General features: G+C 56.5%; 1 protein-coding gene across 1 annotated transcript in view; it reads left to right on the top strand.

Moving 5' to 3' along the window:
• The first annotated feature begins 3,751 nt into the window (after window positions 1-3,751).
• SLC38A3 (solute carrier family 38 member 3) overlaps window positions 3,752-13,340 on the top strand; it is a 79,489-nt gene continuing 69,900 nt past the window's right edge. Inside the window, exon 1 of the mRNA XM_034775460.1 lies at window positions 3,752-3,898. The gene's annotated coding sequence lies outside the window, so the exon portion shown is untranslated. The remainder of the gene's footprint in view (window positions 3,899-13,340) is intronic.

Genomic DNA, 13,340 nt, shown 5'->3' on the forward strand with positions numbered 1-13,340 from the left:
TAAAAAATCTATATTTTTCAGCCAGAGATAGAGATCTGGCATGGAACATTTCAGCCCAAATACGTAATTTTGGCAAAGCTATATAAAACTGAAAACAGGATCTTGTAATGAGAAGTGTCAAGCAACCTTAACTACAGGTGCTTTGCTGTTAGCGGCTCTGCCTATAATTAATCATTCTGTGCACCCCTTCCAGCTTCTGCAACCAATGAGGCAGGGGTCCTACGGAAAACAGATGCCTTCACTATACTCCTAGGTCCTTCCTATGCACTGAGTGAGGTAGAGGTTCTCTGGAAAAAAAAACATAGAATATAGAATATCAGGATTGGAAGGGACCTCAGGAGGTCATCTAGTCCAACCCCCTGCTCAAAGCAGACCAATTCCCAACTAAATTATCCCAGCCAGGGCTTTGTCGAGCCTGACCTTAAAAACCTCTAAGGAAGGAGATTTCACCACCTCCCTAGGTAACCCATTCCAGTGCTTTACCACCCTCCTAGTGAAAAAGTTTTTTCTAATATCCAACCTAAACCTCCCCCACTGTAACTTGAGACCATTACTCCTTGTTCTGTCATCAGGTATCACCGAGAACAGTATAGATCCATCCTCTTTGGAACCCCCTTTCAGGTAGTTGAAAGCAGCTATCAACCCCCCCCCTCATTCTTCTCTTCTGCAGACTAAACAATCCCAGTTCCCTCAGCCTCTCCTCATAAGTCATGTGCTCCAGCCCCCTAATCATTTTTGTTGCCCTCCGCTGGACTCTTTCCAATTTTTCCACATCCTTCTTGTAGTGTGGGGCCCAAAATTGGACACAGTACTCCAGATGAGGCCTTACCAATGTCAAATAGAGGGGAATGATCACATCCCTCGATCTGCTGGCAATGCCCCTACTTATACAGCCCAAAATGCTTTTAGCCTTCTTGGCAACAAGGGCACACTGTTGACTCATATCCAGCTTCTCATCCACTGAGCGGGGGAGTGAATTAAGGTTGGATGGGCCATCTTCATTCTGGCATTTCCTAACTTTGGGGTGCTTGACTCTGCAACCTTAACGTCCTGCTACTGCAGCTATGTTTTATAGTGGGGTAGTCAATAGGTGGACCATGGGCCAAATCTGGGTCAAATGGGGTGGAGCCATGCCCGCTCCCCAGCACAGGGCCCCCCTCCTGCAGGGGGGCGGGCATCTGGGTCAAGCTGCGGGGCACAGTGTGTCCCCAGGTGGCTGCTTGTGCAGCCTGCAGCTCCATCCTCCGCTCACCGGCAGCAGTACAGGTATGGGACGAGTGGGCCATGTGGGCAAACGAGCAGGCGCTGGCATCCAGGTTCAGTGAGTGGAGCGGTGGGAACCTCTGCGTGCGGAGAGCAGGGTGGAGGCAATTGAAGCTTGTGGGAGCTGAGCTGCCTGGCCTACCAGTTAGCAGAGCTGCCACGTACCTCTTGGCCAGGCTGCCTGCCCTGCTATGGGCCTCAGAGCTCAACTGGGAGGGGTGACAGGGCCAGACCCCAGCTCCCTGCCCTGGGGTGAGGAGAGGCCTTCAGAGAGGTGCTGACTGATGGGCTGGCGCTGCATTCCAGGCCTGTGCCAGTTGCCCTGACACCGTCACTGGGAGTGCGACACTGCCCCCGCCTTGAGAATGAGACCACAGGTACCACTGCCAGCACCCCAAATATCCCAGCCAGTACACACACACCCCTCCAGCACCCCCCAAATACCCTCTCCAGTTCTCCCTGCTCTCCCGGAAGTGTTCTCTTGAAATATGGTAACCCTAAGACGGGGAGGGGAGCAATCGAGGGGTTTGGGGAGAGGAGGAAGATGAGGGGGGGCAATTGGGTGGTTATATGCTTACAATCATTTTATTTGACAAAACTAAAGATAATACTCTTTGTAAACCCAAAACAAATTCAAAACGTAAACCAGTTGTTTGAAAGTGTTTTAATGCCAATATTTGCATCTATTTGACATTTTATTCATGTACTTTCTCAAAGTCTTGGATGTAATGTATTATACCTTTCTTGGGGGTTATTTTAGGTTATATGGTGGTTTGATTTTAGTTTTCATTTAATGCACTAAAACTATAAGCAATAGGCCCTGGGTGTATTACACAGTATTGTGTGTGTTTGAACAGGGGCACTTGCAGTGTGAAAAATGTTTCCCAGGAGTCTGCACCTTGACTAGACCTTGACCAAGAAATGTGGACATTGACAAAAAATAATTGACTACCCCTGTTGCACATAATGTGCACATGCGGTGGTTGCCATCTAAAAGTCAACATGTACCACAGGTCAGGGGCAACAGATTCTTCCTAAAAGTGAGGGCCCTGCCTCCCGCCCCTCCGTGGCTCCGCCCCTGCCCCTCCTCTTCTCACCCAAGGCCCCGCCGCCTGGCCAAGCCAGAAGCTGGAGCTGGACTGGGACTCCTGGGCTCCTCCACCTGCCCAGCATGGGGGGGGGGACACGAGAGTAGCAACTGGCCCATGTCCCTACCCCCCAGGTTCCCCGCCCAGGGCAGTTGGAGGGTATGCAGCTCCCCACAGCTGCCCGCTCAGCTCTTACCCTGGCCCAGCTCCGGCTTCCGTGCTGGCCTAGGGGTGGGGCATTGGGAGCCAAAGAGGCACAGCCAGGCCATGGTAAGAGCTGTGTGGGCAGCTGTGGGAAGCCACGGACCCTCCATCTGCCCTGGGTGGGAGGTCTGGGGGTGTGGACACGAGCCCTGGTCAGGTGGAGGGTCTGTGACTCCCCACAACTGCCCAGGCTCCCCAAGCCGCTCTTAACCAGGCCGGGCTCCAGACCAGCTTCCAGCCTGGCTGGGGGACAGGGCCTCAGGAGGGAAGAGGAGGGGCAGGGGGCCGGGCCCATGGTGAAAAGTGGACTGGCCAGGCCCATCCACTTTCAAAAGTGGTTCTGCAGTCATTTCTTATTCTCCACATAGGGAAAATCTGTGGGAATGTACAGCAGCTGCTGGAAATGTTGACTTGTTAATAGCAATCCCTGGCTAGATTAATTTAACTACTGACAGCCAGCGCTGGAGAGGAATTAAGGGAAAGTCAATGCCCAGATGATTTTACAGTCTAAGAGCCTATTTCTGCACATCCTTGCTCACACAAATAGCCTCATTGATTTAACCAGGATTTATAGAATTAGCCCTTGTGTCAAATAGCACTGTACATTCCTCTAGATAGGCTTGTTTGCTGTCATCAAGGAGTCAAGCAAGTGAATTTGGTTCCCGCTATATTTAGAGCTTCAGGGGTTAGATTAGAAGAACCAAAATAGATCTGGGGCATTTAATCCAGAGGTTATTCCTGGGGCTTTGGGTATGTGCCTATTTGGGATTAAAATCTGCAGAGGGGATCCTACAATCATCTGGATTTTAAAAATGGCTAAACTACCCCCATAAACCAGGCCGAGGGAGAGTTTCTTAGGGAAGTGAAATGTCTGATCTTAGTGTGTGGCAGGAAAGCTCATGGCAAGTCATTCTGTAAAGCGGGGGAGAAAGAGACAGCTTCGTTCGTCACTTGGGGAAAAAGGCAGCGGGACCCAGGAATGAAATCAGAAGAGCTGGGCTGGTGGTGGTAAGCAGAGCGCTACCCTTGCTGTTCCTCTCTAATCCTGCTGTGTGTGTGTGTGTGTGCGTATGTGTGTGTACATCCCTCCAAGCCTTGGAAAAAAGGGGTCGGCTGTGACGCTGGCCCAGCAGCCACACAGATTGGAAGCTGCGATGGGGGCGGGTCTGTGCTACTTTAATCCTGCCTCCATTGGAATTACTGGGTAACACGGTCCTATAATCTGCACGGTAGCTCTGGGCGCGCAGAGCCATCTCCCAGCAGAGGAAATCGGCAAGTTGCGCCTGCTTTCCCCAGCACAGACTAGAGCAGCCAGTGTTTGGGGGCATAGTGGGGAGAAGCAGGTAAGTGCCAGCAAACTTGTCCTCTGTTCTCTCACACTGGCTGTGTTTTTCTTTTTCTTTTCTCTTGAAATTGCTTCCTATAAACTTGCTTTCTAATTTTTTTTAAAATGTGCAAAACTCTTCAATTTCCAAACCACCCTGAAACTGTGAGAACTCTTCCTGTCAAGCCAGGCTCATCCCTCCTAATCTATTCCGGCTGTTCTCATCTAACCTGTCCTGGTCTAAATACTGCCACTCTTTCTACTCTCAGTAATACTGCGTGGGATGGGGTTAGAGCTTTTGACGTATGTGCAAGGGGGTTAGGAATAGCCTATGTGCCGAACACTGATATTTGTGCACTATGTGGAGAGTGAATTGTAGCTCCAGGGCAGCTGTCTTTATCTTCCACTTCCCCCCCCCACACCTTTGTTTTTACCTCTTCTGGCTTTCTCCTAAAACTCTTTTAAACTGCCCTGATGGTTTTATTGCCAGGGTCAACAGCCCCATAATATTATAAATACTCACATTGCTTTCTTCACTTGCGAAAAGACAGCTGCAAGACTATATAATGAATAGTATAATTCACCATGTGCTCGTCTTAACATGCAGATCTTATTCTCTTTCAATGTTGCGAACTATACAAGCCAATGCATGTGGGTCAAATCTGAAGCTACAGCAAAGTTTGCAGGTGACAAAAGCTGGAGTTCTGGTGTGGGTTTTTTTCACTCTTAACTCCTCGTGACCTATAAAAATGTGTGAAGGATCAGAAAGGAGCCGGTGCTAAGCCGGGTTTGCTGCATTAGAACATAGTGCCTGGCTTTGGGCAAAGTCTTGGAAAGTGCCTTATGCTGTGTGAGCTGGGTGGGCCATCTGTTGTCCGATGATTGCTGGGTTGCAGGCATTTAAAAAAATATATCTTTTTTCCGCTTTAATTTTTAATTGGGCATGGGAGTTACATGTCTCCTAGCTCTGGAAACTGTTGCAGCATAGATCAGGTGTCATTGCTCCGGGTTGCGGCAGGAGGCTCTGGGTCAGCACACTACTTGAGAAAACCAGGCTCTTGCACATTGCACCAGGAGACAGAGAAGGTCTTTGGCATTCGATTTCACCAGCAGCAGCATGTGTGTCCCCAGCTGCGTGTCACTAGGGGGGCTCTCTGCAATCAGGGTACTGGGGTGTGGCTATCAGGACTCTGGGCGGGCACTGGGGGGTCACTGTGCGTAGCAGGCTGGATGTAATTTGACTGTGGGAGCTGGCTCTGTGCAGGTGCTGTGGCCCAGGCTGTCTCTGGGGAGCAGGGGGGGACATGCCTGGATTTTTGTTGCCCTGAGCAGGGTATTTATAGAGCCTGGTTGCTCAAGGAGCCATCAGATGGCTGGGGGAGGCGGGGGTGGCACATTGCTTTCTCCTGCGGCCCACATGCTCCAACTGCCAACCACCCACTTTATAATCACTGTGTCCACTTCTAACTCCACCCTTCACCCAAACTTTGATTTGCATAGCCACACCCATTAGCCTTGATTTTATAGAGGGGCACCAGGGAGAACTTGCTCCGTCCCCACTTTTAGACAGCCAGGGGAAGGGGGCGCCTAGTACAGGAGAGGCTGGATGGAGCCGGGGGGAGCAGTGCTGAGTGTGGTTGGGTTGCTGGAGCTGGGGTCTCCCATCCCCAGTGACCAAGCCAGGCCCATTCAATGATCATTCACATTTTGCAGCTGATCCCCCCGATATGCAGCCAGCTCTGGGGTAAAGCAGTAGCCAACAGCTGAGGAAGGAGGGGCGATTTTGGCCCCAGGTGCAGAGGCAAGCGCCTGCTCTTCAGGGAAGGGCTGGGGGAATCCCACACTGATTGGAGAGGGCCTTGTTTGGTCTAAAATCCTTCCCCAGGCATGGGGAACAGTGCAGTGGGGCTGGTCACCCATTGCCTTCCCCCTTGGGCTGATGTGGGTGTGAGAGAGTCCCACCCCGCTCTGGGGGCGCAGCTCGGCACTCGCGTCACACTGCATGGCAGCATCTTGCACCAGGGGAGGCCAACACAGGACCGGGGCAAAGGGTCTGATCCAAAGCTGGTGGGAGTCAGCAGTCAGTTCCACTGACTTCAGACAGCCAGGGCCAGATGGCTGAGTCCAATCGGTTGGCACTCAGGCATCTGGCTCCAGGGAGTGTGCGTGTTTCACAGCCGGGGTAGGGTAGGGAGCTGTCAGATCTGCTCTGTAGCCAGAGTCACCTCCCCCCTCACCCCCCTGAAGAGGATTGGACTGGCCACACCACAGAGACAGGGGTCTGTTGCCCTGCTGGGCCGGGGCTACAATCACCACAGGTCCTTTAAGGGGAGCCCACACCGGAGCAAGCCAGAGCTAGGGCTAGTGCACAGGCTGTGCGTTCACACACTGAGCCCCAAACAAGGACCCCATGTTTCCAGCTGGAGAAAATTAAAGGGCCATGGCTGGGGCGGGGGGGTGTCTAACTACTTTACTGGGCTCTTCCCATGCTGCCTTTTATCTGAGCCTCTCGGGGCCTCCTGGTGCTCATGCGTGACCACACATCCCCCTTTGCACTCGGGGTGGGCAGCCCCATCTCAGAGGTGAGAGGAGTCCCTGTGAGGTGCCAGAGCCAAGCCTCCTCCCCTCCCAGACCAAGAAGGGAACCCAGGAATCCAGGCCCTCAAGGCTTGCTTCTAACCACCAGACCCAGCTTGCCTCCCGTAGCTGGGACTAGCACCCTGACTCCCAGTCTCCTATGCCAGTCACTAGACCCACTAACCACTAGACCCCACTCCCCTGTGACAGCTGGGATTTTCTAGACCAGGAATCAAGCTGCTCTATCCCCTGCTTTAACCACTTGACCACCAATTACCCTGTGACTCTGCCCCCTGTGGCCTGCTGCAGTACATAGCCTGGGGCAGGTAGGAACACCTTTGATCAGCTCTGCCCCTCCCTTTCCCTGCTCCACCCCAGAGCTGCCGCAGCAGCTGCTGGCCAGCCTGGCTGAAGGCAGCGCTTTGGGGCCCAGAGCTGGGAGTTCAGAGCTGCTGGGGTTTCAGCTGTATCTACACCCACTGGCTGCAGCTGTATCAAATAAACATGCTGCACCAGGCCCTTTCTTTGGTGGATTTGTCGGGAGTGAAGCGCTGGGCTCTCACAGTTTGTTTTCTCAGTAAACCATTCTCCAGGCTGAATAAGAGCCGGCATGGTGGGGAGCTGGGGACCCGGCGCCTGCTCACCTAGGCTAGCCCTGGCACACCGGGGGCATGTGGGGTTTGGCTGCCACCCACGCGCCCCCTGCCGCACAGTGCTGCTGACACAGAGATTTGCTAACAGTCAGGTCCTTTGTGTTCACCCTCAGGTCCCCTTCACATTCCACCAGGTTCCAGGGGAAATGCCTCAACCAAATGCTATTCTAACCCCCTTCTCCTCCCCTCGTTTGTTATCGCTTCCCTGAAAGGGCCGCATGTCTGCATCTGTCACCTGCATTCCGGTCACCTCTGGGATACTGGAATGAGGCCCAGACCCCACTGTGCCAGGTGCTGTACACACACAGAGAGAAGCAGCCCCAACCCCACCCAACTTAGGCTAACTAGGCAAAGGTTGGGAGGGGACACTGAGGCACAGCAGAGGGCAGTCACCCAGTAAGGCAGAGGGAGAACCCACATGTCTAGGACCAGTCATCCAGGGGCAGAAGGCTGACCTAGTGGCTTGGGCAGGTTCTGTTCTGGACTTGGCTCCAGACTTGGGCCTTGTCTACATTACATCTAAGGTGGTGTGTTAGCTAATGCATCTACCAAGTCTAGGCTAGACAAGGCAGTGGGCCGTTAGTGTGTGTTCAGCTGGTTCAATTAAAATCCAGGCCTCCCCCAGGAATGGAAAGGACTGGCTGAGATCACGTCCAGGGGCTATGTCTCTCCTGGCTTCCTCCAATGTACAGCCTCTCCAAGGGAAAATGGCCTGGAGACCCCAATGGCTGGGGCAGACCCCTGAGACAGTGGGCTCATTTCTCCAAACCCTGAGGGGGCAGTTTGCATCCAGCCTCGAACCCGGCAAAGGAACGCATGGGCTGATCCGAGTGGTGGGTCTCAGGCTCAGCCGCTGCTGACCTACCCACTGGGCCAGGCTCTGTACAGACACAGCACAAAGAGCCGGAAGTGTCAGTGCTAAGCTGGGCCACTTGTCTGAGAGCAATTGCTTGAGTTAAAGGGTTAGGCGCCTAAATCCATATGTCCATGGCATGTTACACACCCTGGTCTGCAGAAGCGGGGTCTGCGCCAGCCCCAGCTCCAGAGCCTGGCTTCTGTAGCGCAGGCTCCAGAGGGCCCCATTCCAAAACCCACTGCACTGGCCAGCAGCTGTCACACGGGCACCTACGGGAGTCGCTTGTGGCTCAAGGGCTGAGCACCCACTGCTAGCGATGGCAAAACTCCCTCTGAGCGCAGGCCCAAGCTGGCTCAGATCTCGCCCCTTTCCCTGAGGCAGCAAGAGAACTCCCCGCTGGCCGTTTGCATCCCCTGCAGCAGGCTCCATCCCTGCCCGCTCTGCAGCGGGCTACCTTCCCGCCTGGCCTGGCCCTGGCTGGTCAAGGCTGCCTGTGATATTGGCAGCTGATGCAGGTTCCCCGGGTCACTCCTTCCTCCTGCTCGATCATGTTCAGGGGAAGGAGCTAGTGCTGTTGGAGCATGTGTCTGGGTCTTGGGGGCAGCCCCCACTTGCGGGAGGTTTCCCAGGACAGCATCTGACAGCTGGTGGCTCCTGCTTTGCAAGTGACCCCTGGGTGTGTGTCACCCCGGCTGAGGTTAGTGGGGGTTGGCTTCAGGGGTAGGCACCGCATAGCCCCCCAGTGCTCCCTGGGCATGGGGAGGAGATGCTGGGGCGGCCTCTGCTGCCCCGGGTGCTGGAACGCCATGGCTGTCTTTGCAGCTCACCTAAGAAGGAAGTCGCCATCTGTCCATGTTCTCCCAGCCTTTGCTTCCCCTGCCCCATGGCTTCTGTATGGCACGGGGCCCCCGCCCTCCTTCCCTCATCCTCGCACTTCCGAGTCCCCCTCGCAGCCAGGCCTCGCCATCGACTAACACAGCTTTCTTCCCTGACGGGTTGGTTTAGTGCCTCGCGGAGGAGTGGGACTAGGTTAGTGAGGGCTGGCGCTTAGAGCAGGGGGGCCTGGGGCCCAGGCTGCCAGGATTCAATTTCCCACTCTGCTACTGATTCACCATGTGATCATGGACCAGTTGCTGCCTGCTCCGTGCCTCAGTTTCCCTATCTGTAACATGGGGTGATGGCCTCTCCTGCCTTTGCCAGTGGTCCAGGGCGGGTCCAGCAGAGGAATACAGAAAAGCCCAGCCCATAACCTACCTGGATGGTACTGCGATCCTGGGCATGGGCTGGAGGGAGCGTTCCTGTCAGACCCCTGCCAGGGTGGGCTCAGGCACTGAAGCGTCACAGCAGGTTACCCCCCTACTAGCATGTATCCCTGCAGAGCTGGGAGGGTCTCAGAGGGCTCTTCTTCCCTGGGAGATTGGGGCATGGCCCAGGGCTGATTCTGGAGGCCAGCCTCCCCTCCTCCCCCGAGAATCCCATTGCTGGGGTGGGTAGGGTTAGGACCTGCACCAATGGTGGGGGCTGGCTGGAGTGTGACATGTGCCATGGAATCGGGGGGGCTCTGCCCTGCTTCCAAATAGGCCAGTGTGGTGAGATGCCAAGGGAGCTCCAGCGGCTGGGAGACCCGGCTCGTCGGCTGGACTGGGTGCGGGATGCACGGGAGCCCCACAGCCTGGCTGGGCAGTGAGGGGTTGAATCCACCCCCCAACACACCTGCTCCGCACTCAGGCTTTCTGTGACACTGGTAGCAAAGCCCTGGTGGGTTTGCCCGTGTGGGTGCTTTGCTGCGCAGATCACCACGTACGAACCCCGTGCGCTGGGCTGGCCTCGTCTCTTGTTCAGCGGCTGCAGCCACGTGTGCACGTCCCTGCTCATCAGCGCACCCTCGCTGATTATCCAGAGCAGCTGTGAGCTCTTTTGCGGCTCCCTCCTCCCCCTCGCTAGGATTAGATTTCCTCCCCAAGGGCAGCTCAGGACATTGGGAGTGAGGCTGTGCATCCAGCCCTTCTCCAGGCGGGGGGCCAGCCCTTGGCCACGGCTCCTTCCTTTGCGCAAGCATGGGGGAGAGGTTGGGACACCGGCCCCCAACGAAACTCAATGGCTGTGAATGGGTTGGCTATTAATCCCCTGGTGGGGAAGCTGGGCAGAGACATCCAGTGTCATGGCAGGGTGACAGTTGGGGGCTGGGAGCCAGGACTCCTGGGTTCTCTCCCCAGCTCTGGGAGGGGAGTGGGAGCTAGTGGTTAGAGCAGGGAGGGGCAGAAGGGGGGGTTGGGAGCCAGGATTCCTGGGTTCTCTCCCAGCTCTGCTACTAGCTCACTGTGAGATGGGACGTTGCAAACTCCAGTGGAGGCAAATGGTCAGGCAAAGCTCTGCAGCGTTCTCTGCATCAGGGCTTGGGCCCATAGCTGTGGAAGCTGCTTGGGGCAGGGACTATATCTTGGTGTGTGTTTCACACAGCGCTGAGTGCACAGTAGCGGAAAAAGCCCCTACCCTCTGCGTGGCTCAGTGGAACAGCTCCACTGCCATCTCTCAGGGATGGGGAGGCGTGGGTAGTGGGTGATTGGGGGAAACGCGGCACACCCTCTGGGGTAGGGCCTGTTAGTTCAAGTGGTGCCTGTGTTCCGTGTCCCCTTCCATGCCCGGCCCCCAGAGGAGATGGAGCTGTCACAGCTCAAGCTGTAGCAGCTCCTTCTTTGTGCTCTGGAGGTTTCAGGGTGCTGGCCAGGGTGGCTGTCGCCCAGAGGAAGGATGGTGGCTGATCAGGGAATGAGGTGAGCTGGCTGTGCCACTGACTCCATTAGACCTTGAGCAAGAAACGCACAGGCTCAGCTCCCTGTCTGGGCAAGGGGGGGCAGAGCACTGCCTGGCTCCCAGGAGTGTGGGGCAGACATGCTGCAGAGGAACATGCCCAAGGTAGAGGCGGGGGGAGTTCCACCCACAGTGGATAAGCGGGACAAATTTTGTCTGCACCGAACAGCTGTTTGCAATTGGAGCAACCATCCCCCAACCCAGCTGTGGGTCACTGTGCTTCTTACATGCCTAGTTTTGAGACCAAAGCTCCCCCCATCCCTCCCCTCTAGATCCGTCACCCAGGGCCAGGAGCAGCAGAATTTTTCCTACCCCAGTGGGTGAGTGGAGGGCAGAGAGCCTGGCCCGGAGCAGCAGTGACTGGCTCGGAGCTGGCTCCGGACCAGCCAACCACACAGAACAACCCACACCCGGGCAGGATGGTCCGGTGGCAGGGAACGTATGAGAGCGTTAGGCCCAGCATGTGTGACAGTCACTTCCGACTCTGTGTCCTCACTGACTGGAACCCAACTCAGGCACAGCGGCTGGGGAAGGGCTGAGATGGGGGCATTCCTGGGTCTTCGTTTCTGCTCTAAGGACACTTTGCAACCTACTCAGGCCAGGATCCCGGCCCCAGGGCATTCAGTCTAGATTAGCTGGAGAAGTTAATGGGGGACTTCTGACAGCCCTTGGGGGAAAGGCGCCAGGAACCCCATGTGCTCATAGCTCTGGATAGGGACTCTGCAGACCTGGGTTTTGGCCCCAGCTCTGCCACAGGCTCCCGTGTGATGTCAGTGCCCATCTGTGCATGCGGTTATAGCCCCTCCGGTCTCCCAGTCTTCAGAGCACCTGGCATGGGAGCAGCTGGATGCTGATGGGGGCCTGTAATGCTACTGTAATGAAATAGTGATCAAGGGCCCTGAGGGGAAGGGAGCTCTGCATGATTTATAGAGGAGTTGGGCTTGACTGGCACTGCCAGAGCTGGCTCTGATACCCGAACAGCAGCTGCTGAGCCACCAAGCTACCAAGCTAGGGACTGCATTCTTCCAGCAAAGCAGCATTTACCTTCTCCCTCCTACGGGGGGCGCGGGTACCTCACCTTCCCCCATGCCCGATGGGCCCATGGGTGTCAAGGGGTGAGGGAGAGCTCCGTCCCATGGGCCAGCAGGGGGCGGGATGTCGGTGGGAAGAGGGGGACACTTTGTTGGAGAAGGCGTGTTGAGGACAGGGGCTGCAATTTGCCCTGGAGCAGTGGGACAAGGGCAAAGCCCATGCCCCAGCTAGACCCCACTAAAGCTCTAGTTTGAGGAGAAAGGTGGGGGCCAGACCTCAGCTGGTCCCTCTGCCTGGACTGGATTGCACCCGAGCATGTGGGCGAGGGCAGAGGGAGTGACCCGAGTAGCTGAAAGAACAGATTCAAGTCTTGGAAGACAAGAGAAACCCAGCCGGGTCTTAGCGCTGCGCCAGGGGATAGCAGAGTCGTCGGGGAGCTGGGAACGCAGATGAAGGGATGAGTGTCCCAGTGCCTGCTAGAATGCGGAAGTGGATCTCTGAGCTGGTTCGCCAGCAGAGGGAGGCATTAGGATGTGTAGATGCCAGGCGGGCTGCCAGGTAGATTGCAGCCCCAGGAGCAGGAGAGGCCTAAGCATAGGCGTGCGCACGGGGTGTGTCGGGTGTGCCCAGGCACACCCTAATGCAGGGGTGGGAAAATGGCTCCACTCTCCCGGCGCGGCAAGCCACGGGGTCCGCACTCCCAGGCCAGAGTACCCGGCCAAGCACAGCAAGCCACCGGCCCCTCCCCCGCCCTCCCCTGGAATGATACCAGCGCAGCACTCTGGGGGCTGGGGCTGCACGCTCCCACGGGGCAATGTTTGGCTCTGCGGGGAGGCAGACATGCTCCCTGCTCATCTGGAGCCATCCCGTCGTGTGCACAGCATTCTGAGGGGCAGGGCTGCCCGCTCCCATGGGGCAGCGTGTCTGGCTCTGCACAGAGCAGAACATGCTGCTAGGAGCCTCATAGTAAGGGGTCCGGGGTCGGGGGGGTTGGATAAGGGGTGGGGGCAGTCAGGGGACAGGGAGCAGGGTGGGTTGGATAGAGGGTGGGATCCCGGGGGAGTGGTTAGGGACGGGGGGGTCTCTGGAGGGGGCAGTCAGGGAGCAGGGGGGGTTGGATTGGGCATGGGAGTCCCAGGGTCTGTCAGGGGGTGGGGGGTGGATAGGGGTCAGGGCAGTCAGGGGACAGGGAGCAAGGAGGGTCCTGGGGGGCAGTTAGGGTGGGGGGGTCTCTGGAGGAGGTGGTCAGGGGACAAGGAGTTGGGGGGGTTGGATGAGTCGGGAGTTCTGGGGGGGGCTGTCAGGAGGCAGGGGTATGGAGAGGGGTTGGGGCAGGCAAGGAGCGGAGGGGGTTGTATGGGTTGGGAGTTCTGGAGGTCCTGTCAGGGGGTGGGGAGCACTTGGATAGGCGTGGGAGTCCCGGGGGTCTGTTTGGGGGCAGGGGTGTGGATAAGGGTTGGGGCAGTCAGGGGACAGGTAGGGGGTCGGGTCCTAGGGGGGCAGTTAGGGGACAAGGAGCAGGGAAGCTTAGA

The sequence above is a fragment of the Trachemys scripta genome, chromosome 7 (assembly GCF_013100865.1).
Source record: "Trachemys scripta elegans isolate TJP31775 chromosome 7, CAS_Tse_1.0, whole genome shotgun sequence".
NCBI lineage: Eukaryota > Metazoa > Chordata > Testudines > Emydidae > Trachemys > Trachemys scripta.